At 42.0% G+C, this 25,369-nt stretch overlaps 1 protein-coding gene across 1 annotated transcript in view; it reads left to right on the forward strand.

Moving 5' to 3' along the window:
- SOBP (sine oculis binding protein homolog) overlaps positions 1-25,369 on the forward strand; it is a 285,798-nt gene that overhangs the window by 225,211 nt on the left and 35,218 nt on the right. The gene's annotated exons all lie outside the window — the stretch shown is intronic.

Genomic DNA, 25,369 nt, shown 5'->3' on the forward strand with positions numbered 1-25,369 from the left:
GGGAGAAAGGTAAGTAAACTGGCTTGCTGGCAGGCGGGGAGAGATGTGGTGGTGCAGGCTGGAATGATATGGGGAGGGGCAAGTCCATCTGCCGCCTCCCCCCCCCCCGGACTGATGGAGCACCAGCCGCCACTGCTACACCATAAAGTAAGCAGTGTGTCAGACTGCAAGAGGCTAACACCAAGTAAAATTCAAAGTATAGCAGAGCACATAGGGGAGAAAGAAGCAGCAGTTAGGTGTACTGCAGTACAAGGAGAATGTTGATAGACAGTGAGCATAGAGACAGAAAGATGAGCTCATCAGCCTACTGCTTTTCACTGGCCAATCACAGGCTCGAGAAGGGATCCAACCTGTAAAGCTAGCCATAGATGGTGCGATTTTCTTTCCTGCAACCACAAGAAAGAAAACTGCTTGATTCCCCCATGGACACAGTTATCGTTGATGGGAGAATCCCTCTAGTGGAGCTATTATGTTCTCCCGGCGGGAAGAGCACTTTCATATATGAGAGCTATTATAACGTATTTAGTGTGCATTTTTAATTCAGAATTCTGTTGGGTGGTTTTAAACAATTTATTGTAGAATTTCAAACAGTATTTAGGGCCAGATCATCACACTGTACTGCATAATGCAAGTTACAGTTGTAACGCACATGAGCTGTTTTGCTGCCCTGTTGTGCCATTCATTGATAGCATTTTTATAAGCATTGTGGTGCAATTCATGCCATTCCCTTTGAATGGACTGTTTAACACACTGCAATTTAATGCATGCAAACGCATGATAACTTGTGCATTGCAGCATATAGCAGCAAATGCTAGTTTATTGCCATTAGATCAGTGAACTGTGTAATTCTATTTGTCTCTTTAAATTTCTATGCTTTGCTTTTTTTCCTTATTTAATAAGTTAGGCAGTGTTTATAACAATTTTCTTCAGGATTTCTCTTGCTTTCTAAGAAATTTACATTCCTTATCTGCCAGCATGCATTACTACAGTTTAAATTATTATATTACTGGCAACATTTGTCAGAACAAATGAACATCTTATTTTTTTTCACAGATTTTTCATTGTGCGATTTTAATACTGATATGTGCTTTCATTTATTTATTCTCATTTCACTTAGTGTCTAGTTAAAAATTTAAACATGGTGTTTCATATTCGCTGCCAGGAGCACTGTTCTGCAAAAGTCTATTATATTTTATTCAAGATTTTTGCCAAGCAACATGAAAGGTTTCTTCCTACTAGATGTTTAGTAAAGGTTCATGCAGATTAAGCTAGCGCAATCAGAGTTTGTGTTGAGTGGTCGGTCTCAAAGTGAAAGTTTCCCTTTATTAAATACTAATGACCACAAGTTGAAAATGCAGGCATTGCATCATATAGTTCATGAGCAGTATAGTGTGATCACTAGATCACTCTGCTTAAGGATTAGTGGGCTTATAAATGATAAATTATAGGCAAATAATTTAAATGTAATTAATGCAATAAAAAAAACAAACTAGTATATATATTTTCAATAAACCTCTGTTATTATATGTCTATAAAACTGAAAACAGACTCTGTTAATCTATGAATTTGTTTTTTGATAGCTTTATGGAAACCAGGAACGTTGGGGAATTTTAATCTAAACGCAAGAGCATACAGCCCCCATGCAGGCTATATGATGCTTAGAAATACAACTCGATAACCCAGTGCACCATACTTCTAAGCTATGAATGTCTGCATTGCACACTGTCCATCTATATTTCTATATACAGATTACAACTTTTTGGCAGGAATCGAATTGGTTGATGGACATTAAAGTATTCTCTTCTACATGTGTAGAGATAACAGAGATTGAGAGATTTAAGTCGGCCATACATGGATCGAAATTAGGTCAGTTCAGCAGTGGCAGCTGGTGCTCCATGGGCTGGGATGGGAGTGGCAGACGGACCGCACCATACCCCCCCGGACTCCACCAGGCCGCCGCACACCATACACCCCGGACCACAGCGAGACAGGAGAGACAGGACAGGAGAGACTGGAGACAGGACAGGACCCCCCTCACTCACCCTGCCTGGATGCAGCAGCAGGCGGGGGCTTCGGCTTCTTCCCCCTGTCTTCTGCGTCTCCTCCCTACTCCTCCATGCCCAATGGCATGGCTTCTCCTTTCGGCCAATTGGGAATTGGGTCTCAAAACCCGCTTCCTGATTGGCCAGGAGGAGGATCCATGTGACAATAGTGAATTTTCATTCACTATTGTCACACAACTGGCCTTTTTAGCCTGTGAGAGCCTCTGGCTCTCATCACATGGTTAAAAAAAAAAAAGCCCCATTGAACTCCATGCGTTCGGCGCCCCGCATGTAGATTAGGGGGCCGGACGCATTGGTAGTTGGGGGAGGCGCCCCTGTGCCCCATATACACCAGCCGCCACTGCAGTTCAGCAGAGACCAGATGGATTTCAATCCATGTATAGGCAAGCTGGTTGTACACAAGTCGATTTATCAAACAACTTGTATACATCCAGCCTGTTGGGTTTTTCCTGAACAATTAGTGCCACTGGCTAAAGCATGGGTGTCCAACCTTTTGGCTTCTCTGGGCCACATTGAGTGTAGAGAAATTTTCTCGGGCCGCATATAAAAATATATACTATAGTTAAGGTATAGAAGTAAAATGCCGCCGCCGCACCCCCCCCCCCCCCTCCACGCACTAATTTAACTAGAAGATGATCAAATGAAATGGAATCAGTATACAGAGGTTTGCTTCTTCTGAGAGATATTAAAGGAACCCTCTAACCACCAAGACCATTTCATTGGTTTGAAGTGGTCATGGTGGTAGGAGGCAGCCTCTGCCTACCATTAGTCGAAAACCGCTGTGGCCATGCCCCGACCCGACTTCCTTCCTCCCCAGCAAAAAAAAAATTGTCAGGGGGCAGTGGGCCGCATTGCCTGGGTTTCCGGGCCGCATGTGGCCCCCGGGCCGCAGGTTGGACATGCCTGGGCTAAAGCATCAAATGTGTGACTGGGGAAATCGGTTCATTTTTTTTTTTTTTGTGTTTAACCCGCTGGTTAAATGAAAATAAAAAAATCAATTGTGTATGGCCTGCCTAAGTATATGTTTACAAAATCTATTCCACACCGCAATAAATAAATCAACATCCAGAATATTTTGGCATCACACCTCACAGAAGTAGCAATATTAAGTTTAAATTGTTCTGTAAGACTCGCCCCCTATCCTACTTCCCTTTAGGCAATCCAGTCTTTAAAGTGATTGTAAAGTCTCCTTTTTTTTTTTTTCTAAAAAAATATCAAACATGTTAAACTTACCTCCTCTGTGCAGTAGTTTTGCACAGAACAGCCAAGATCCTCATTTTGTCAGGTCCCTCACCAGCTCTTCTGTCCCCTCCCTCCTCTTGAGTGCCCCCACAGCAAGCAGCTTACTATGGGGGCACCGGAACCAAGTTGCAGCTCCATGTATTTATTCTGACAGGCAGCTGCTGTTCATCCCCACACCCTCTCACTCCTGATTTGCTAATTAAGTTTTATTGACAGCAGCGGGGGCCAGTGGCGCTGCCGCTGTGTTTCAGCCAATAAGGAAAGAGAGAGTCCTGGATGGCTGAGGCATTTGTGGACATCGCTGGATATAGAGGGCGATCAGGTGAGTATTGGGGGGTGCTGAGAGGGCTGCTGCACACAGAATGCTTTTTATCATAATGCATAGAATGCATTAAGACAAAAAAATACTTTTGACTGTACATCCCCTTTGAAGTACGCAGTCCTATAACGATATTAGCCCTGGGAGCACATTTTTTTGCTGGCCATTAATTTTGTACTCACCTTCAACCAGCTTTCAATAACTCCATTGATGTAATGGATTAAAGCATCCTGCCAACATTTGCATTTCCACATTATAACTATTTCAACTGTTGGTGGTAATTTGCCTTGATCCAAATGGTCATTTTTTGTGATTGAAATTGCTATCATTTCTGTTTGTAAATGGCCAGCATAAAAGACTGTACTTGCATCTTAGCATTAAGCCTGCCCATGCACTGGGCACTTTTCAGTCAATTTCAACCACTTTCCATTTACTGAGAATCACACATACATTTGGTTGGCCCTATGATCCTGAATATGGTTAAATGTGAAGTTAAAATGGGCAATACATTTAGTTTTTGGGGGAAAAAAATTTAACAAATAACCTATGGTAATTTTATCAAAAGCGAACAGGTTTTTCTGCCAGGCATTATTCTAATAAAGGGTTTTGATGCCCTTGATTGCTTTGTGACTTGAAACTTTGATTTGTTCTATTAACTTGCCATGTGTATGGCTAGTGGTTCTAAAGGTAATCTGTGCCTCGAAACCCCTGCCCAAAAACGTACCTGAGAACAGTCTTGATTCAGGGCTGTCCCTGCTGGCAGCCCCACTCTGCTCTCTTCCTGCATTTATTAACCTTACTGAGAGCAGTGGGAGCCATTGGCTCCTGCTACTATCAGTCAAATCCTGTGAGGAGGGGGAGGTGGGGCCAAGCCACGCTGTGTGTGTCTGTGGACACACACAGCTCAGCTCAGGATTGCGTCCCCACAGATGCCCCTATAGAAATCGGCTTGCTATGGGGGCACTCTGAAAAGAGGAGCAGCAGACAGGAGGTTCAGGGCCACTGTGTGCAAAACCATTGCACAGAGCAGGTAAGGATAACATGTAAAAAAATGTAGCTTCATAATCACTGTAGAGGCCTGTAACAAAAAGTCAAAGCTTCACACCAATGAACAGTAAAAGTGTCTGTACTATAATCTTTTTACCACCATTCAGGTCACTCTTGCTTACCAGAGCTTGGCTTTACAACTTTCTGGGAGTGAAGCTGTGCTTTAGAGGTGAATCCCTCTGTGGGCCCAAAGTATATACACAAAAAATGGAGTAAAAAGCACCTGGGAGGGTTACATATACAATATACATCAAACAGCTCTGCCTCCTAGTTGCTAGTAGACAGCAGGGGTATGCAGTGAAGTGCACAGGGTACACAGTACATAGTGAGAGGATAGGGTCGGCAGCGTGTGTGGAAAGTGCATGGCTTGACTGTAATTGACTGCTCCTTAGGCTGTAAGTTACATAAGTTACATGTAAGTTACATAACCTTGCCCACCTATCTCCCTGATGTCAGTGAAAGGGAAAGTAGCTTGGTGGTTGCTCTAAAGCAGGGGTGTCAAACTCAATTTCATTGCGGGCCACATCAGCATGGTTGCCTTCAAAGGGCCGGTTGTATCTGTAAAACTAGATGTCCAGAGTGCTCCAACCCCCTTACATCAGATGTCAAGAATCCCCCCCAACACCATCATCAGAAGTCAGGAGTTCCCCACCATCCCTTACATCACACTGCACCTCTTTACCTTGTGCTGCTGCTGGGAAGAAGCTGGAGGACTAGAGGAGGGCTGGAGTCAGCTGTCGGAGTCTCCCTGAATGCTGAGAACAAGGGAGGCGGAGAGGAGGGGGTGCTGCAGCTGCACAGAGAGATGCAAGATCTGTAGGGGGAGTTCTGTCTTCCTCTCGGCTGCTGACTGTTGAGATGGGGGGGGGGGGGTAGAGACGAGCCTTGCTGTGGCTGCATTTAGAAGCGCAGGAAATGGAAGAGGAGTTTTGTCTTCCTTCTGCTGCTGACTGCTGAGACAAGGTGGGGCAACAACAAGGGTGTTGCTGCAGCTTCAGGAGAAGTGCAAGGGCCACATGAAATGGCATGGAGGGCCGGATTCGGGCCTCTGCCTTGTGTTTGACACGTGCTCTAAAGCATAGTTGCTCAACCTGTGGCCCTCCAGCTGTTGCTGAACTACAATGCCCATCATACCTCTGCCTTTGGGAGTCATGCTTGTAACTGTCAGCCTTGCAATGCCTCATGTGACTTGTAGTTCTGCAACCTGTCAAACACAAGGGCCTGGGCAGAATCCGGCGCGGCCCTCCAGGCCATTTCACACTCTAAAGCACACCCATGCGCTAAAGCATAAAAAAAAAAAAAAAAAACAAACAAGACATTGGTGTACAAAGTGAAACATAAGTCAACTGAGGAATATTTGGAGCCAAATTCATAATTGACACAAGTCTGGATTGTAACTTGTTGTACAAGGAGTGCTGTTAATACATGCCTTAAATGCTGTGCTTAATAGCCATGCACAATTTTCCCCACGCCCTGCATCATTCTCTCTCCTGTTCCCACTGTGGACCCCAGAGTCCTAGTATGCCCATTAATATAGTGACCAGTACACTTTTCCTGTTCAATTTGACAAACACCTTTACCTTGCATTTTAGCCTCCCAAAGCCAGTCCAGGTCCCTCTCTAAACCCCTGACACTATAACTTGCTAGATCACCAGCTGTTGCAATCCTAGTTTCCTTTAAATGCTACTGTGGCCTACAAAACGCTTAAATTGTGCAGCATCTTAATTTACACTACGGTCTAGAGAACATTAAAACTACAGCTTTAAGGAGGTTGGCAAGTACAGGATTTAGTATATGCTCATTTTGACAATAATGAAGTAAAAGTAAGGTTTTGAGCTGTAACTTGCACTGTAAACTTGCTTCTGTTTTCCCGCAGAGATCAGTTTAATCCACAGGGGCTCTTTCTGGTACAATTCAGAAAGGATGTGCTAATGGCCTGTCAGGCGAGATTTCAAGTCAGGAGTATACAAAGTGCTTTCTTAGCTTCAGGGTTCTGATGGTTATTTTTCCCATTTGTTTATTACTGGGTGAATGGCCTTTTTAGTTCTCAAAATGTACATGCTCTGAGGGAGCTAATGGGCAGGATGGAGGGGATCTACAACAAGAGAGAGCAGAACTCCCTGTAGTGCTAGGTCTGGTATATAAACCTTGAGGAAATGGGTTCCAGCATTAATTCACATGTTTTTCACTTGTCACTCAAAATTTTAACAGACATGGCTAGGGAAACAAATAAACGTATAGACTAGCAGGGGAATTTCAACACTGACATTTGAATGTATGCACGTGTTCTATTACCAACAGTCAAGAAGGTGCTGTTAAAATCAATAAATACTTTTAAACACTTTGACATACTTTCCAAGGAATAGGGCATCCCATAACATGCACCTTTTCTGATCGCTGGAAAATTCCATTTACATCTTTCCCCCACTGCAGGGCTTCTCTACAGGGGTCGCAGAGGTCGCAATGGCGACCCAGGCTCATGCTCCAGGGGGGTCCTGTGGCCCACCTGTACACCCAGATAGGAGAGGCGGTGTGGAATGGTATATTGAGAAATAGATCCGCTGAAAGCCCGTTTCTCCTCCTCCCTCCCCTAGGCATTCAGCGGCTCCAGGAGAAAAATTAAGGATTGGTTTCTCTGCATGCCGCCCCTCCTATCCTGGTCTTGCTGTCCCGCTGTGTGCACTCTCCTGTCCCGCTGTCTGTGTGCTCTCATGCCCCACTGTCTGTGGGCTCTCCTGCCGTGCTGTGGGCTCTCCTGCCCCGCTGTTTGTCCTCTCTCCTGTCTCGCTTTCTCTGCACTCTCCTGACTCACTACCTGTTGGTTCTTCTGCCCCACTGTGTGGTCTTCTGTTTCCCCACCATCTCCCACAGCTCTGCCTGGTACCCGCCTCCTCTCTCCTGCTGGCTGTGGGGGATCTGTCAGGATGGAGGGCGGGAAAAGGACCCTGAAAACATGTAATTTTTCCAGCTCTTTCCTTGTCTGAATACAGTCAGTGATAAGTTTTTTTTATTTATTTGTTCAAATTTAGGGCATAGTAAACTGTGTTTACTATGCCTCAGTTAATGAATAATCAGGAAGCTCTGTACAGAGCTTTACCGTTTCATTAATTCTGTGCAGCTGAGGCTGCAGAAAAAAGGACTGATGAATCTGTCCCTTTCTCTGTCTCAAAAAGAGACATCAGAGGTCTGTTTAGACCCCTGATATTTCACCAAACCCCATCAATTGGGGGGTCCTAAAAATATTTAAATAATAAAAAAATAAACGTGTAAAAAATAAATAAAGTTGTAAAAAAATTCTTAAAAAAATAAAACAACAAAATAAAATAACTACTTACACTAGTAGCGAAATTACCAGGGTCACAAAGGTCACATTTGTGATTGGGCTCTGGCATTCCAGTGCTGTGGTGGGACACCAAGATAGCAGGAAAGTGGCCTACTTTGGGACTGTAACAAAGGGTCCCATAATGGAAGTAAAGGGCCCAGGGATCAGTGGGAAGGACCCCAGTTGGGGGTTAGGGGTACCCTTTATGGTTTCTTGCAGCGGGACCCTAAAGGTTCTAGTTACGCCAATGCCCCACGGAATTATGTTGAAACATAGCAAAGCATTGACTGGCTGCATTAGGCTACTTACAGGAATAAAACCTCAATATTCTCTACATTTTCTTGACAGTTGTAGACATGGAAATATTGTAGGTTCAATATCAAAGTAAAGTTAGGTATTCCAAAATAAAATGTGCTTAGGGTATATCACTGCTCAGTGGGCTTCAAACTCTCAGGTAGGAGGCAGTTAAAAAAAACAGGCAGACAAAATAAAATGTCTCGATATCTGTACTGGATTTATTATGAAAGCACTTAGTCAGCTACAAAAAAAAAAAAATATTCCTTTTGTAGAGGCTTGTAGGTTTCAACCAGTGTTGGGGTAGTTACTCAAAAAATTTAACTAGTTACTAGTTACTTCTGTAAATTCTAACGAGATTACTTTACTAGTTACTGCATTTGAAAAGTAACTTCACTACTTATTACTTTACTTTCCTCTTTCTTAATTGACTGTGTAGAAGAAGATACATGACACTCTTTCTGCATAGAGTTTATTGTATAAACACAGGCTTTGGGAAACATGAGAACAAAACCTGAAAAAACAGAATAAAACATAAAGTGCAACAAAAAGTCAAAAACTTCATCCCTCTCTATTCTTCGAAATAACGATTGTATCGCACGGCTTGGGTAACGCAGGAAAGCACATTCCTATAGTCTAGTAAAGTAGTGTAGTTAACTCCTATAGCCTAGTAAAGTAGTGTAGTTACCAATATTAGTATTGTAACTAGTTACGTTACTTCGTTACCAAAAAAAGTAATGTAGTTACTGTAATCAGTTACTTTGTAACTAGTTACCCCCAACACTGGTTTCAACTAGAGTAAAAAGAATTAAATGTGAGTATTGCAGCCAGAGCTAATTGTTTATTCTTGTAAACCAGCTAAGGAACCATATCCCACCAAAAAGCGTGGACTTGGGCTTAAAGATTTGCTTTTCTCTTTACCGTCTGGCCCCTGAATGTGCCATGCAGATTCCATAGTTACAATACTGAAAGACAGGGCTTAATGATATGGAGACAGCTACTGAGATTTTGGCTAGGATGGGTGTTTGTATAAAATATAATTCTCTCTATCATACCATATACTTCGTAAAGCATGATTCCATTTAATAGATTGTCCGACTGTCATTATTTTTAAGAGCAATAATATAATACTTTATTATTTTTATACTCATACAGGTTCAGAACAATTAAACTGCAATAACTATTACATTATTTGTAGCATAATTGTAATTTGTAAATTTAACAGTTAAGTGCCTTCTGTCCCATGTCTGGTCATTGAACATTTTATGTAGTTTGGAAGTGAATATTGGGTGTTTTAGCTGGAGCCTGTCGCTGTTGGAGTGGTACTGACTGTAAGCTATGCCTAAGGCAAATACTTAATTCAGGCTAGAAGTAGAACCTACCTCCACAATTTCTTGATCATTAATGTGATTATGTCTATGTCAGCTGTGCAACAGGATAAACACTGGGATGTGCATATTAATAGTAATGCAATGTTAATATTATTAAGTATAATAGTCTTGTTCTACTATACCATGCTAACATGTGCATTTGCATTGCATGTGCAGTTGATGGTCAACAAAACAAGATTTATAACATACTATCAATAAGAAATAGTGGAAACGCTTGTAAATGTTGTATGCTGTATCATTTTATTATACTGTATATGAAACTTAAAAATAGAACATAGTTCATCAGCACTCAAGATTTAGCATACTGTAGAATGAATTCATGCATAGATTAGGACATCTAACAATCGGCTTATCTATCACTCAGTTGCACATAGAGTTAATAGTCCAACATATGTGTGAAAAGACAATCCGTGGAATTGTGATACCCATGTGTCAAGTACAGCCGTGATCCAAATCTGAAGTCACCATCAAACACCACAAGTGTGTCCCACTCCCTATGGATTAAACTCTTACCCTAATTAGGCAAGTGTCAGACATATAGCAATGGTGTCTCTTCAGCTACTTCCATGCCGGCTGCTCCTCATTGATCATGAAAGGTAGTCATGCTGCACACACCCCGGGCCCGCCTCCTCTGCCAAGGGCTGAGGTGTGTGCAGCATGACTACCTTTCATGATCAATGAGGAGCAGCCGGCATGGAAGTAGCTGAAGAGACACCATTGCTATATGTCTGACACTTGCCTAATTAGGGTAAGAGTTTATTCCATAGGGAGTGGGACGCACTTGTGGTGTTTGGTGGTGACTTCAGATTTGGATGACACACGGATATCACAATTCCACAGATTGTCTTTTCACACATATGTTGGACTATTAACTCTATGTGCAACTGAGTGATAGATAAGCCGATTGTTAGATGTCCTAATCAATGCATGAATTAATTCTATGCTAAATCTTGAGTGCTGATGAACTATGTTCTATTTTTAGGTTTGATGTTTTTTGCTCGTATAGAGGTTCTTAAAGTGGCTGCCCACCGTTTATCGGTGCATTTACATGAAGCGTGGTCTATTTAGACCAAATTCATTGTTATCGGTGAGCGCTCCGGGGGGGCGGTTTTTACATTGGTTGTTTGGTATTATACTGTATATTCTTAGAAGTTAAAATGGGCTGAATGGCACTCAAGTGCACCTAGGTGCCAGTTGTCTGGTTCCGCAGTGACCATTGTGGATAAGCAAATATCCTTGGTGCACACTATCTTGGGAAAAATATTTCTTGGCTAGGTTGGACATTTTTAGCAGAGGATACACCAGTACAAAGACAAACATACCATGGTCAGTGTGGTACCTACATGCAAATATTTATAAGTATATAATTCTTAGGAAACATAGTACAGCAGTTATTTCCTTGGTTCCAGCCAACGTTTATTGTACATGGCATACATACTCTTGGGCTGAAATGTGTTTTTGGATGGGCAGGCAAAACTGGTACAATCATTTACTATACATATCACAGAACACAGAGAATTTGTTTAAATAGTCAACCTTCAGCAAATAATGGCTGATATAAGATGTTCAAATGTGATTCAATCGTTTATTTTGGTCTGGGATGTCATTAAAAAATATCCATGCGAAATATACACTGACAGAGCTGCCATTTTTTGAGACTTGGGTTTGGGTTTTTCATATCCAAAAAGACTAACATATCCTCTGATGCCACACCTTTCATGTGGTTTACTGGCATACAGTGTTTCACAGAAACGGCATTGCAGGAACTCTGCTCCATTCAGTTTTTAAGCAGTAGACTGGCAAAGTGCCACAAATACATAAATAGCAGAAGGCTGGGCCACAATCATATTTCATGGGATTTCTTAGCTACAGTGAGATTCATCTGTATGTAGTAATGTGAAATATACAGTCGCAGTATTGAATTTTTTATTACAATATAGTTCTCATGTAAGCCATCAGTTTAAAATTCCTGATATTTTAAACTGCTTAAGTGAGGACTGAAAAATCATCAAATTGAAAATCTTTAACCACTTCCATACAGAGCAGTTAGACACCCTTCCTGCCCAGACCAATTTTCAGCTTTCAGCACTCTCACACTTTGAATGACAATTGCTCAGTCATGCTACACTGTAACCAAACAAAATTTTTATCATTTTTTTTTCACACAAATAGAGCTTTCTTTTGGTGGTATTTGATCACAACTGGGGTTTTTTTTTTCGTGATATAAGCAAAAAAAGAGCAAAAATTTTTTTAAAAAAACTTTTTTTTAGTTTCAATTATAAAATTTTGCAAAAAATTAATTTTTCTTCATACATTTGGGCCAAAATGTATACTGCTACATGTTTCTGGTAAAATTAACCCAAATTAGTGTATATTATTTAGTCTGTGTGAAAGTTATTGAGTCTAGAAGCTATGGTACCAATTACTGAAAATTGATCACACCAGATGTACTGACTGCCTATCTCCTTTCTTGAGGCCCTGAAATGTCAGGACAGTACAAATACCGCCCAAATGACCCCTTTTTGTAAAGTAGACAGTCGAAGGTATTTAGTAAGAGGCATGGTGGGTTTTTTGAAGTTGTAATTTTTTCCCACAATTCTTGGGAGAATGAAGAAAAAAATTTTTTTTCTTTTTTTTCCCACAAAGTTGTCAATTTATAAGCTATTTCTAACACATAGCATGTACACAGCAAAAATTACACCCAAAAATACATTCTGCTACTCCTTCCGAGTATGGTGATACCACATGTGTGAGACTTTTACACAGCCTGGCCACAAAAAGAGACTCCACGTCCAAGAAGCACCTTCAGGCGTTCTAGGAGCATAAATACACATAAAACTTTCTTACTACCTATCACACTTTTCAAGGCCCTAGAGCACCAATACAATGGAAAAGTCCACAAAATGACCCCATTTTGGAAAGCAAACACTCCAACGTATATTCTATGAGGCATTATGGGTCGTTTGAACGTGTCATTTTTTTCCACAAGTTTTTGGAAAATGTGGGAAACAAATGAAAACCTTTTTTTTTTTTTACACAAAGTTGTCAATTTATAGGATATTTCTAACACATAGCATGTACATAGCAAAAATGACACCCCAAAATACATTCTGCCACTCCTCCTGAGTATGGCAATACCACATGTGTGAGACTTTTTCACAGCCTAGCCATATAGAGGGGCCTAACATCCAAGGAGCATCATCATGCATCCTAGCCACTTGCCTAGGCCTATTTTTGACATTTGGTGTTTACAAGCTAAAATCAGTTGTTTTGCTAGAAAACTGCTTAGAACCCCCAAACATTATATATATATATTTTTTTAGCAGAGACCCTAGAGAATAAAATGGAGATTATTGCAATATTTTTTATCACACCGTATTTGCGCAGCGGTCTTCCAAACGCAATTTTTTTGGAAAAAATTCACTTTTTTAAATTAAAAAATAAGAAACCAGTAAAGTTAGTCCAATTTTTTTCCATAATGTGAAAGATAATGTTACGCTGAGTAAATAGATACCCAACATGTCATGTTTCAAAATTGCGCACGCTCACGGAATGGCGACAAACTTTGGTACTTAAAAATCCCCATAGGCGACAATTTAAAAATTTCTACAGGTTGCCATCTTTGAGTTACAGAGGAGGTCTAGGGCTCAAATTATTCCCCTTGCTCTAACGATCGCGGCGATACCTCACATGTGTGTAATTAAAGGAGTAGTGGTGCGCTTCAAGGATCAGCTCTCGTGGATCTCTATTTGGGTTGGTGGCAGTGGTGTGTGTAAATCTTGATTTGAAAGTGCTCGGCGTGATAGATATAACATTTATATTCCAAAAAAAATTTTTGATAATGAAAGTGCAGGTGTGTCAATTAGATCAATGCGTGTGTCTGTAAATACATAGATCAATAAATATCAAGCCGAGCACTTTCAAATCAAGATTTACACACACCACTGCCACCAACCCAAATAGAGATCCACGAGAGCTGATCCTTGAAGCGCACCACTACTCCTTTAATTATATCATTTACTGCTTTAGTATCAGTCCCAGTGGCGCTGCAGCAGGGATTCTCTTGCCACCTCAGATAGCGCAGGGATCACACACACCCCTTGATAGACCTCACATGTGTGGTTTGAACACCGTTTACATATGTGGGCGGGGTTTCTGTATGCGTTCGCTTCTGCGCGCGAGCTCACGGGGACAGGGCGCTTTAATTTTTTTTTTTTTTTTTACTATTTATTTTATTTATTATTTTTTATTTTTACACCGTTTAAAAAAAAAAAAAAAAATGATCATTTTTATTTCTATTAAAAGGAATGTAAACATTCCTCGTAATAGAAATAGGCACAACAGGACCTCTTTTTTGTGAGATCTGGGGTCAAAAAGTCCTCTCATCCTCTCATACTTGTGATGATCCTCATCTCTTCAGATCTCACAAGTACACTAAAAGATAGAAAAAAAAAAAATTATTATATAAAATGAAAAAAAAAAAAAAAAAGGACCTTTAAACCGGTTGCTAGGCAACAACATTTTCCGTAGCTCCGGTCCTCCAAGACCATAGAGTCGAGTGAGGGTAAGCTTGCCCTCACTCGACATCCTGTCTGTGAGGATCTGGGACCGGATCGTTTTCCCCGCTGCCGGCGGGTCCGGTAAGCGGGGAAAAGGACCGGAACGTGGGGGGGGCGCCTCTTCCGCCATCCCGGAAGGGTGATCCCACGGTGAATCCGCCGCTGGGACCACCCTTATCGGAAAGCCAACCGTCCACCGTTTAAAAAAATACCAGGGTTATGGCAGCTATCTGCTGCCATAACACCGGTATTTAGGTTTAAACGGAGGACGTATATAAACCTTTTTGGACTTGGACATGGTGGCTGTATGAAGGGTGACAGGTACTCGGGTACTTTGTTGGGCAGGTGACAGGTACTCTGGTACTGATGAGCAGGTGGCAGGTACTCGGGTACTCCGATAGGCAGGTGACAGGTACTCGGGTACTCTGATGGGTAGGTGACAGGCAGGTGATAGGTACTGATGAGTAGTACTGATACTGATAGGTGATACTGTACTGATGGGTACTGATGATCAGTACTGATACGTGATAGGTACTGATGAGTACTGATGAGTAGTGATGGGTACTGATGAGCAGGCGGCAAGTACTCGGGTACTTCAGGCGTCAGATACTCTGATGAGCAGGTGGAAGGTACTCGGGTACACTGATGGGTAGGTGACAGGTACTCAGGTACTCTGATGACGGGTACTCCGTTGACAGGTACTCAAAGTACCCGAGTACCTGTCATCAGAGTACCCGAGTACCTGTCATCAGAGTACCCGAGTACCCGTCATCAGAGTACCCGAGTACCTGTCAGAGTACCCGAGTACCCATCATCAGAGTACCCGAGTACCCGTCATCAGAGTACCCGAGTACCTGTCATCAGAGTACCCGAGTACCCGTCATCAGAGTACCGAGTACCCGTCATCAGAGTACCCGAGTACCTGTCATCAGAGTACCCGAGTACCCGTCATCAGAGTACCCGAGTACCCGTCATCAGAGTACCCGAGTACCCGTCATCAGAGTACCCGAGTACCTGTCATCAGAGTACCTGAGTACCTGTCATCACAGTACCCGAGTACCCGTCATCAGAGTACCCGAGTACCTGTCACCAGCCCATCAGAGTACCCGAGTACCTGTCATCTGAGTACCTGATGGCCTGATGGGCTGGTGACAGGTACTCGGGTACTTTGATGGGCTAGTGACAGGTGCTCTTTATTGGGGGGGGGGCAATCAGTGTGTTTAGCGTGCACTGTAATTGGTAACTAGCTGTTACCACACTCTCTTCCTCACACAGGATCAGTGTGTGAGGAGGAGAACACGGTGACAGCTAGTTACCGTGTTCTCTGTTGACATTTGTGACCGGCTGTGATTGGACACAGCTGGTCACGTGGTAAAGAGCCAATTTCATTGGCTCTTTACCTAGATCGGGGATCGACTCTGTCCGAGGGACGAGCCTCGTCCCCGATCGCTGCTTTGCGCGCCCCCGGGGGCGCGCATTGCAGAGAGAACGAGCAGCTCGTGCTGGAGCCGCTCATGTGATCGGCTGTGATTGACACAGCCGATCACATGGTAAACAGCCAATTTCTATTGGCTGTTTACCTTGATCAGGGATGGGCTATGTCCGAGGGACGAGCCTCACCCCCGATCGCCGCGCTGCGCGCCCCCGGGGGCGCGCAGTAGAGGGGAGATCCGGGCGACGTCATATGACGGCGGCCCGGATCCTTACAACCACTTTGCCGTATATTACATGACTCGGTATGGAAGTGGTTAACAAAAGGTTTTCTTCTAAACCACTATAGATTTTCTAAATCTTTGGCTAGTATACAGTTAAAATATATTGGCAAAACCATTTCTATTTATTTTTTTAAAACTTTTTTTCGCCTAACTTTATTGTTATAACATGGGGGCTGCTAAGCTCCCTATGTGATAGCATAATGCAAATGACAGGTTCGTCTTAAAGTAATTGTAAACCCACACCTTGTAAAACAACCCATTTAGTTTAAAAATAGAAATGAAAGCCAAACCATTTATGTATATATTCTGTATAAAAAAAACATTATAAATACCTTTCCCCCCCTTTTTTATTGGTGATCACATTCCCTCTGTCCTCAGCTGCATAAGAGCTGGGGAAGGAGAAACAGCCATACACTGATCTTCCCAGTGAAAGATGGGGAGCATGTCTGAACAACTCTGATCATTAGAAGAGAGCACACTGAGTTCCCACCACAGCTAGAGAACTGACCACGCTGTTCTCTCATGCCTAGTGTGGTAAGTTTTTATTAGGAAAGCAGAGAGACTGGCAGGAACACCAGGTATTTCACACAAAGGAAGCAATACAAAGAGAACAGGATACTTTTTCATGCAAGTACACGGTACAGCAGGCACATATCAGGAATCTGAAATGCTGGGTTTACATATTATTTAAGGAGACATCAGGAGTCTATTCAACCCCTAATATCTCACTTGCATTCTTTTAAAGCTTATCAAGCATGCTTCACAACCTGTGTTAGTGTTAGTTAGTGAATTATTTCCACTAGGTGGTTGACAGCTGGCTGATAAAATGTGAACAGAGTACCCGCTGCTATAGTGGCTGTGAGTCTGTTGTCAGGGTTGTGCTGCCGCCAACATACACTATATTACTAAAAATACTGGAGATCCTGCCTTTACACACACATGAACTTTAATGGCATCCCAGTCTTAGTCCGTAGGGTTCAATATTGAGTTGGCCCACCCTTTGCAACTATAACAGCTTTGACTCATCTGGGGAGGCTGTCCGCAAAGGTTTAGGAGTGTCTATGGGAATGTTTGACCATTCTTCCACAAGAGCATTTGTGAGGTCAGGCACTGATGTTGTAGAGAAGGCCTGGCTCACAGTCTCCACACAAATGTATCCCAAAGGTTTTCTATCGGGTTGAGGTCAGGACTCTGTGCAGGCCAGTCAAGTTCCTCCACCCCAAAATCGATAATCCATGTCTTTATGGACCTTGCTTTGTGCACTGGTCCAAATTATTTGATGGAGGGGGGATTATGGTGTGGGGCTGTTAAGGCGTCAGCATACCAAGACATTTTGGACAATTTCATGCTCCCAGCTTTGTGGGAACAGTTTGGGGATGGCTCCTTCTTGTTCCAACATGACTGCGTACCAGTGCACAAACAAGGTCCATAAAGACATGGATGAGTGAGTTTTGGGTAGAGGAACTTGACTGGCGTGCACAGTCTTGACCCCAACCTGATAGAACACCTTTTGGATGAATTAAAGCGGAGATTGCGCGCAAGGCCTTCTTGTCCACATCAGAAGAATGGTTAAACATTCCCATAGACACACTCCTAAACCTTGTGGACAGCCTTCCCAGAAGAGCTCAAGCTGTTACAGCTGCAAAGGGTGGGCCCAGGGCTGCTGTTAGAAATCGCGGGGCCCCGTACAGACTACCTGGCTGGGCCCCCCCAAGAAAACATTAAAGATATATTTATCTAAAATTACAACAAAATCACTATTATCAGACACAAATATAACATAACTCGTATAATTCCTGCTAAATCTAAAAAAAAAAACTATGTTAGATAAAAAAGAAGATGAGATGAGAAAAATATACAGGCTGGGCAGTTGGAGCTCAGTGATCAGAGAGACAGAGAGAGAAAACAAAGTTACAATTTACAAATAAACTCCTGAGCAGAGATAAGTGCTGGGAGGGGGGGCCCACACAAGGGAGGGGGATTAGTGAGGGACGACAGATAAAAGCTGATAGCAGGGAGAGGGACAGATCAGAGTCAGGTGCTGGAGGAAGATTTCTTTATTTGTTGTCCATCACTAATCCCCCTCCCTGTGTGGGCCCCCCTGTGTGCTCGGGGCCCCCTACAAGAGGGCTGGTGGTCCCCCCCTATCAGCGGCCATGGGTGGGCCAACTCTATATTGAACCCTACGGACTAAGACTGGGATGCCATTAAAGTTCATGTGCGTGTAAAGTCAGATGTCCCAATCCTTATGATAATATAGTGTATGTTGGCGGCAGCACAACCCTGTTAACAGACAGACATAACAGAAAAGGTTATTTTGCATCTTGAGACACCCCATTACAGAATATAAAATACTAAACTGTTTTATAAAATCACAGCAGCATCCACACATGTGGGACACCCAACATTAGAGGTGATTTATTCCTCCGCATTGGTACTGACTAGTATTCTAACCTGTCTTTTCGCCCTCAGTTTCTCCCCATCTCTCTATTAACATGACCCCAGTGCTAACAGAGAGGGGCATGGGAGGGGCAAAAAAAGATGCTGTCAGGTGCCCGATGTCCTCATAAACCAATGACACAATTGGTTATTAGGATGCCGGTGGCTGGCCCGCACAGCATCCAGGGTTGTAATGCTGCACAAAAAAAATCTGTGAAATGTTATACCAAAAAGGCAGGCTTGATCCACATGCTGGCATGTTGCCAATGTTTGGACAATTTGTGGCAATTTATAGGCATTTTGTCAGGGCACCCCTAAAGAACACAGAAGGTGCCCAAGGGTGCCACAACACCCTGGTTGAAAAAGACTGCCAAAGGCAGTGGGACAAACCCATTGGTTTCATTTAAAGTGAACCTGTTAACCATTTAAATGTTTCAAAAAGAATCAGACACCACATGATGCCTGTAATTACTTTTATTGTACTTTTATTACCACGTGTGGTAGCCTAATACGGTTACTGGAGGCCTGAGTTTCTGTAATGTCAGAGCTATGTACAAGCAACTACCATCCCATAATACCATGTTGTAATGTCAGAGCTAAGTACAAGCAACTACCATCCCATCATACCATGTTGTAATGTCAGAGCTAAGTACAAGCAACTACTATCCCATCATACCATGTTGTAATGTCAAAGCTAAGTAAAAGCAACTACCATCCCATCATACCATGTTGTAATGTCAGAGCTAAGTACAAGCAACTACCATCCCATCATACCATGTTGTAATGTCAGAGCTAAGTAAAAGCAACTACCATCCCATCATACCATGTTGTAATGTCAGAGCTAAGTACAAGCAACTACCATCCCATCATACCATGTTGTAATGTCAGAGCTAAGTAAAAGCAACTACCATCCCATCATACCATGTTGTAATGTCAGAGCTAAGTACAAGCAACTACCATCCCATCATACCATGTTGTAATGTCAGAGCTATGTACAAGCAACTACCATCCCATCATACCATGTTGTAATGTCAGAGCTAAGTACAAGCAACTACCATCTTATCATACCATGTTGTAATGTCAGAGCTAAGTAAAAGCAACTACCATCCCATCATACCATGTTGTAATGTCAGAGCTAAGTACAAGCAACTACCATCCCATCATACCATGTTGTAATGTCAGAGCTAAGTAAAAGCAACTACCATCCCATCATACCATGTTGTAATGTCAGAGCTAAGTACAAGCAACTACCATCCCATCATACCATGTTGTAATGTCAGAGCTAAGTAAAAGCAACTACCATCCCATCATACCATGTTGTAATGTCAGAGCTAAGTACAAGCAACTACCATCCCATCATACCATGTTGTAATGTCAGAGCTAAGTAAAAGCAACTACCATCCCATCATACCATGTTGTAATGTCAGAGCTAAGTACAAGCAACTACCATCCCATCATACCATGTTGTAATGTCAGAGCTACGTACAAGCAACTACTATCCCATCATACCATGTTGTAATGTCAGAGCTACGTACAAGCAACTACTATCCCATCATACCATGTTGTAATGTCAGAGCTAAGTACAAGCAACTACCATCCCATCATACCATGTTGTAATGTCAGAGCTAAGTACAAGCAACTACCATCCCATCATACCATGTTGTAATGTCAGAGCTAAGTAAAAGCAACTACCATCCCATCATACCATGTTGTAATGTCAGAGCTATGTACAAGCAACTACCATCCCATCATACCATGTTGTAATGTCAGAGCTAAGTACAAGCAACTACCATCTTATCATACCATGTTGTAATGTCAGAGCTAAGTAAAAGCAACTACTATCCCATCATACCATGTTGTAATGTCAGAGCTAAGTACAAGCAACTACCATCCCATCATACCATGTTGTAATGTCAGAGCTAAGTACAAGCAACTACCATCCCATCATACCATGTTGTAATGTCAGAGCTAAGTAAAAGCAACTACCATCCCATCATACCATGTTGTAATGTCAGAGCTAAGTACAAGCAACTACCATCCCATCATACCATGTTGTAATGTCAGAGCTATGTACAAGCAACTACCATCCCATCATACCATGTTGTAATGTCAGAGCTAAGTACAAGCAACTACCATCCCATCATACCATGTTGTAATGTCAGAGCTAAGTACAAGCAACTACCATCCCATCATACCATGTTGTAATGTCAGAGCTAGGTACAAGCAACTACCATCCTATCATACCATGTTGTAATGTCAGAGCTAAGTACAAGCAACTACCATCCCATCATACCATGTTGTAATGTCAGAGCTACGTACAAGCAACTACTATCCCATCATACCATGTTGTAATGTCAGAGCTAAGTACAAGCAACTACCATCCCATCATACCATGTTGTAATGTCAGAGCTAAGTACAAGCAACTACCATCCCATCATACCATGTTGTAATGTCAGAGCTATGTACAAGCAACTACTATCCCATCATACCATGTTGTAATGTCAGAACTACGTACAAGCAACTATCATCCCATCATACCATGTTGTAATATCAGAGCTACGTACAAGCAACTACTATCCCATCATACCATATTAGCCAACAAAGGAATTCCTATGGTACACAGAAATGGCACTTGGCACTGCTTATTATTTATGTCAGGAAAATGTAAGGCCCCCCACAACAGTGAAGTAAGGAGGTTTTTGTTTGCTAACAAAGGCACTAGTTTTAAATAACTTGACAAGTTTAATTTAAGTTTCTTTTAGGCTAATTACATGAAGAGTATACAGAAGGCATTTATTACACTTCACACACTACAGCTCAGGCTACTAGACTTTTTAGATTTTAAATGACTACTGAACTACTGAAGGCAGTTGCTAGCTAAACATTTACAAGCTTAAATGCACATTTTGAACTGCCCCCCCCCCCCCCACTTAATAGAACTGCCTTTATTTCCCCACAGTAATAAAGTACTTAAAGGGATTGTAAACCTTTCTTTTTTCTCTCTTAAGATAAAAAAGATGCTATACTTACCTGCTCTGTGCAATGGTATTGCACAGAGCAGCCCCATTCATCCTCTTCTGGTGTCCCAGCTGGCACTCTCCACTATTCTTCTTCTGTGTGTACCCCCATAGCAAGCCTCCTGCTATGATATGTAAGTGCACTTCTGAGCCAGGCGGTGTGCATCCATAAACACACAAAGTACAGCTCGGCTACCACCCCCACTACCTTCTCTCATGATATGAGCCAATGACTTCTGCTGCTCTCAGTGTTTTGGTAAAAGATCCTTAATGACTGACCAGAACTGTTAAAATCTTGTGACATTAAAGGTCACATGGCCAACCTTAGGGAGTTGCATGGGGCAGAACCTCATGGGCAGTCATCAGCAACTCAGCCACTGAAGTCCTTTTCTGCACTCTGCAAAATGTCATATTTAAATCAGACCTAACATCCGCTATATTGTTTCATGTCTTTTCCAGTGTGAGTAATATTTACACTTGCTAATATGTATTATCTCTCAAAAAGTCCACAGTACTCATCTTCCATTCTTCTTTAGAAGTAGCAGAGGGGGTTGTTGATCAGTTTCAGCTGCCTTGGTGTTAATTAAATTAACAACAGGTGCACTAAATGGGCAACAATGAGACGACCTCCAAAACAGGAATGGTTTTACAGGTGGAGGCCAATGACATTTTTTTTCCACACTCATCTTTTCTGGCTGTTTTTCACTAGTTTTGCATTTGACTAAAGTCAGTGTCACTACTGGTAGCATGAGGCGATACCTGGACACTATAGAAGTTTCACAGGCAGTCCAACTCCTCCAGGATGGCACATCAATACGTGTCATTGCCAGAAGGTTTGCTGTGTCTCCCAGCACAGTCTCAAGGCATGGAGTAGAATCCAGGAGACAGCCAAGTTACTCTAGGAGAGCTGGACAGGGCCGTTGAAGATCCTTAACCCATCAGCAGGGCCGGTATCTGCTCTTTGTGCAAAAAGGAACAGAATGAGCACTGCCAGATCCCTACAAAATGACCTCCTGCAGGCCACTGGTGCAAATGTCTCCGACTAAACAATCAGAAACAGACTTCATGAGGGGGCCTGAGGGCCCGACATCCTCTAGTGGGCCCTATGTTCATTGCCTGGCACTGTGGAGCTCGATTGGCATTTGCCATTGAACACCAGAATTGTCAGGTCCGCGACTGGTGCCCTGTGCTTTTCACAGATGAGTGCAGGTTGACCCTGAGCACATGTGACAGACGTGAAAGGGTCTGGAGAAGCCGTGGAGAACATTATGCTGCCTGTAACACCATTCAGCATGACTGGTTTGGTAGTGGGTCAGTGATGGTCTGGGGAGGCATATCCATGGCTGGCCTGCTACATAATTTTTTCACTTTGATTTTCAGTGTGTCTTTGAATTCAGCCCTCTGTAAGTTGATAATTTTCATTTCCATCAAACAATGTGGCATCCTTTTGTTTCCAACACATTATCCAGTCCATATCAGTATAGATATCCAGCATCATATTTTTCCCCATTGAAATCTGATGTGTTTTCAAAGTGTTCCTTTATATACATATATGTATATATATATATATAAATGAAGCGCAAATCTGTCCCAGGATAAAATTCAAAAAGCTGCTGGACAATAATGCATGATGCAAAAACACAACAAATTTTAAACAAAAATAGTGCAGCACTGTGATTATAGCAAAAAATTGTATATCCAATCATCACTTATGAAAGTCCCAAAATCCAATGAAGGTGATAGTCCCACAGCTGTTGTGATAAGTAGGAGATCCTGATGTAGACCCAGTGACACCTCTCACACTCAAATCCTGCACATCTTCATTGGATTTTGGGACTTCCATATAAGAATATTGGATATATAATTTTTTGCTATAATCAAATTTTTTTGTTATATATGTATATATATATATATATATATATATATATCTATCTATATATATATATATATATAGATATATATACATATATATATATATATATAGATATATATACATGTGTGTGTGTGTGTGTAAATGTATGTCGTATAAGAAAATACATCATTTTGGCAGTAAATTAATTTTGTAATCATTGGAAATGGAAATATACGCATTAAAATCATGCATGCTTGAAGGATCCTTTTTTTTTTTTTTTTTTTAATCCTGTCCAAAAATGAAGGCATCAGGAGAACTGCTGACATCTGTTTATCTGTTTATAGCAATGGCAAGAGAACCCATATTAATTCTTGTTCAAAATGCCATACGAAGGAAAGGCATTAGTGCAAACAAGAGTCGTATTTGAATTGTAGATCATGTCTTAGCCATCTGCGAGAACGGATGGTGTTGAGGAATTAATGTGTTAATGAAATCATAATAATCTCTCAAAAGCAATGAATGGGAAGCTTGAAATTTTGATTTTAAAATTAGGCTGTGATACATTTTAGAATTGGAAATGTCTATTGTTTTTGAACATTCTTTCAACAAGAACTACATTAGAAAGCGAAAGCATTACAAAATCAAATTAGTTACTATTATTTATACTACTTTATGATATTTATTAACATGTTAGAATCATATTTTACGCCTAAATAATCCTGTGAACTCTATGGAAACCTGTTTTGAGGGAGACTTGGAGACTGCCACTGGTGAGCCCTCCTTCTGAAATATCTAGTTTCCTGGCTGTCATACTGACCTCTCTCCCTTGACTCACTACCCATAAAAATATGCAGATAAAAGATCTCCTGACTTTACTTTGTCTTCCTTTATTTCTTCCAATTTAATTTTCTAGATAGCATTTATCCCAGAGACAGCCAGGCAGCTTTGACACCCTTCTCACCTTGGTCATAATTTGGATTACAAAGTATATACATTCAGTGGTATAACTAACAGACCAAAAGTGAGCAAATAAGAGAAGTTTATTGCTAAGGTTTACATACACTTTAAGGAAAAACTAATTGAAATGTATATGATATTTCAACAAAATAACATTGTTTACTAGCCCTGTATAACAGTCCTTGTGGGGTTTTTTTAAGCTTTTTTGCCTTACATCATCTGAACAAATGTATAAATTGGGTTTTGTGCTTTCCCATTAAATGGACCTGGGAGAGAGTAAACAGAAACTGAAATAAAACATTACAGCATGGGATAGACATGCTTGTCCAAGTTCCCCTGTGCTGTCTGTTTAAAGTGATTGTAAAGTCTCATTTTAAAAACGTACCTGCTCTGTGCAGTGGTTTTGCACAGAGCAGCCCCGATCCTCTTCTTCTCGGGTCCTTCTTTGCTGCTCCTGGCCCCTCCCTCCTATCGCATGGCCCAATAGCAAACAGCTTGCCATGGGGGCACCCGAGCTGAGCTGCAGCTCTGTGTGTCCATTCAGACAAGGAGCTGCTATTTGGTCCCATCCTCACCCCCTCTTGATTGGCTCACTGACTTTGATTGACAGTCGCAGGAGCCATTGCGCCATGGCTGTATCTCAGCCAATCAGGAGGGAAAGTCCTGGATGGCCGAGGGACTCGTGGACATCGCTGGACAGAAAGGGGGCACAGGTAAGTATTAGGGGGGTGCTGGAGAGGCTGCTACACACAGCAGGCTTTTTATCTTAATGCATAGAATGCATTAAAATAAAAACACCTTCCTGCCGTTACAACTCTTTTAGAGTCGGTTCACACTACTCCGACTTGGGACACGACTTGTGAGCTCTCAAATCACCCCAAGTCTCTTGTCATCACAAATTTAATGTAAATGAATGAGAGCCGTCTTAATATGCACTACTGAAGTCGCTCCGACTTCAGAAAAGGTTCCTGTACTACTTCAAGGCGACCTATATCCAACTTGTGCCCATAGACTTCAATGGGAGTCGCCTCTAAGTCGGATCCTTATCTATTTTCAAGCGACTTGTTATCAGACTTTCCAGGAAGAAGAAAAAGATTAGCCAGGCATTCCTCACAGACAAAGTTGTCTATCATTTAAGTCTCTTTAAAGTAG

This window comes from Pelophylax lessonae (assembly GCF_965119305.1).
Source record: "Pelophylax lessonae genome assembly, chromosome: 3".
Lineage (NCBI taxonomy): Eukaryota > Metazoa > Chordata > Amphibia > Anura > Ranidae > Pelophylax > Pelophylax lessonae.